Genomic DNA, 3,342 nt, shown 5'->3' with positions numbered 1-3,342 from the left:
CTGAGAGCAAGAACACATTAGCTCAGCCCTCCTCTCTAGGGGGCGGTCCCTAGGCCCACCTGCTATTGGAGCAGCTGTGCAGCAGAAAGTCTAGAGGCCCCAGCCTGGTGCTCTTGGATCACGGAGTAAGCACAGCACTTGGGGATTAGCTAATCAATCTCGTAAATTCATCTCCCTTTTACTGGGATCTGTCAGGAAGCTGATTAAATGCTGTGCGAGTGGGATTTGGCTCAGATGCAAGCCGGGAGCTTGGGGCTGAAGTTTTTCAATGTTCAGCTCATGCATAAAATTCATAGTTTATCATTACCCAGACTTGCTTCTCTAGAACTATCCAGATGGGAATATTTCTATATGACATTCCCATCCTGGGTGGGTTGGTTGCCTGGCCTCTGCCCACAATTCTGTCGGTAGTAGGTGCCCACAGCTGTCTCTATCTGCAGAATCACCAATCCATGATCATAACCAGCTTAGGGCACCCAGTTAGCTCTTCTCATTTCAGGGAGCCCCAATGGTATTCCCTGGAGCAAGGCCAATACCTTGTGCCTCCAGAATCCTCAAGTATACATGCTGCTGCTGTCTACTCTACTGCACCAAGCCATGGCTAGACTCCATCTGGCTGCCTTTGCTCTCTACCATTAAGGCTCAGAAGTCACCTAAAATGGGAATCCTACCATAGGTCTGTGTGTGTGCGCGTGTGAACACACTCAGCAAGTTATTCCTAGAGCCAAAACCCTCAGCCTGATCAGATGAAATTACTCCAGTCAATGGACACAAGAGAAATGGCCGAGAGATGAAATCGGGACAAGACTTCTAACTTCTTCGGCATTTTGCTGTTTCCTTTTCTTATATTTGTTCAAAAGTCAGTGGCCTCTTTCATATGCCCTGATTTAGAATCGTCCAGCACTCATCTCCTCATTGATCAAATCTTTTCGTGCTTAACTTCCCTCTAGCTGTGGGTTTGCTCACAACTCCAGCAGCTGCAATGTAACCAGAAAGCTTGCATTCATATCTACTCTTTTCTCAGAAGAAGAAGATCAGCCACAGCAGCTACCATTTATTCTGTAACCGCCAAAAGCTGCGTTCCATAACAGTCCAGAGATGTAAAAGTGAGAATCCTGTCTGAGCCTGAAATTTAGCCCACTGGTGGAAAGAGAGAGACACTGACATTGGCACTGGCACATTTATTGAACATGACTAAGTGTCAGCGAGGTCATTTGCAACTATACTGGGATTTAAGGGTTGAAAGGTTTGGGTGGAGGCAGTTTTGTCCTCAGGGTTCACAAACCATGAGGAGATGAGTCCCACAGTAAAATTTCAGTCAACCAAATTCCAATCTATCTTATCTTTGACTACGCATTTCTTTACTCTGCTGTTTGAAGCAAAAGGCAAAGAATAATGAAATAGCATGCATGCACAAGGGAGTATTTCAAGAGACTGTCTGGGTTCAGTGCATGTTTTTCATGTTGTATAAAACACGACACCATTCCACCTTACAGTAGAGGAAATCAAGGTTCAGAAAGAGTAAGGCACTGTCCAAAGTCACCTGCTAATAAGCGGCTTCACTGTGAATGGAGACCATCTGTATTAGCTGGCTCCTAGAATTTAGTGTTTGTTCTGCCTGCTACCACCTTTCTTGGATCCACCACTAAGGCAGATACTTAGAAAGCAAAGTCCGTAACCACTAAACACAGAATCTATTTCACTGAGCCTCCCATTCTAAGGCAAGAACACAGACTTCACATTTTGGAAAGAATTCCATCAATGAATAAAAGTGAAAAAACCCTTCATTCACTAGAAAACCAAATTCTCTGTCCATTCTCAAATATTCTGCTCAACAGAGTTTGCTTTGTCTTAAAGACCAGTCTCCTTTAGGCATCTGGAAACAATAGCTGAGCTGACATTTCATTGGCTCAGGGATTCTTCTCAAACCAATGATTGCTTCCTCCTTTGGATGTTGTTGAAGAAACAGCAGAGCAAGCTCAGGCTCCGGCAGTGGGAGAAGGAGCCACAGAAAACAAAAAATGCATCCTCCAGTCAGGGCCCCAGTTCCATCGATTTTGTGAAGACCCACACATATCAGGACATACCCCACCACACCCCAATGTACACTGTATGTGTCATTCATGTGTGTGTAATGCATCTGCACCTCAGGAGAAAACAATACTCCTCTCTATGAATAGACACACATGAGGCTGTACATTGGCCTGAAGCTCTTCCTGTTTGACAGCACACACACACACACACACACACACACACACACACACCCACCCCACAGATGCATTTGGTGTTTTCTGCCCTAGATTCAGGGCTTTTTCTGATTATCAGTGGAGGTGGGGCTGATCATTCTCTAAAGTCAGATTCTGGCATACACACCTATTTTCTTCTTGAAGTTTTTCATATAGGGCCTTGCTTTCCATCTGTCCTCTTTGGGCTATGGAATACAGAGCACCTACAACTCCTACCTGAGCAGTAACTTACTGCAGCTTTCACCCAGTTTTCCCCCCTTTCTTTACTTTCTGGTGTTTGATCCCTTACCTCCTCTTCCCTGGCACAGGGCAGGCACTTTGTAAGTGCCGTTCATTAGTAGCAATGGTGGCTAATGAACGGCACTTACAAAAGGTGCCTTGCAGAGGAATTGATTGGCCTTCCTCTGTTAATCCCCAGAATCACCTGGCCTCACGCAAGCTTCTCCCAAGGAATGTACAACCTAAGTATAAACCATGCACACACAGAGAGATCTCAGACAAGCTGTATAACCCTGCTGCCAATAACATTGTTGACCCCCAAGCTCTACCCATGTGACTGTTCTGGCAGTCACTATTTTATTATTGCTATCCATTTTGGCAGACACTGTTTTATTATTTATTATTTATTATTTATTATTGATTCTTTGTATTTACCATCCTTACGTCTCCTCCATTCCTTGATGATTTCCTAACTCCTCTTCTTCCTCAACTTCCTCTTTCCTTTCCCTTATCCTTTCTCTGTGCCTTTTAGTCTTTCTTTGCTCTACCCTTTTATTTTTTTCCCTCCTTCTTTCCAAGCTAGCCCTCAATTCTGGAATTTTCCTTATCTAATCCTTTGCCTCAAACTCCAGGGATTCCAGGCTTTTCCTTTCTCAAAGATTTTGTAAATGAAGGGAAAGATGTGCTGAGCTTTGAGACTAGGACAAGTTTTGACCAGGACAGATCCCACTTCAGGGTGCAGGACTTGAAATTCCATGATAACAGGAAAGGGAGCCGTACCTACATCTTTGGGAAGAAGAAAATGCTCATGGAGCTTAGTATTTCGAACGGACACTCAAATAGTGTCAGCTGCACTTGTTCCCAGTTCTTTGTCTCT

This window comes from Grammomys surdaster, unplaced genomic scaffold, assembly GCF_004785775.1.
Source record: "Grammomys surdaster isolate TR1022 unplaced genomic scaffold, NIH_TR_1.0 173, whole genome shotgun sequence".
NCBI classification, from domain to species: domain Eukaryota; kingdom Metazoa; phylum Chordata; class Mammalia; order Rodentia; family Muridae; genus Grammomys; species Grammomys surdaster.
This window is presented reverse-complemented; position numbering follows the sequence as displayed.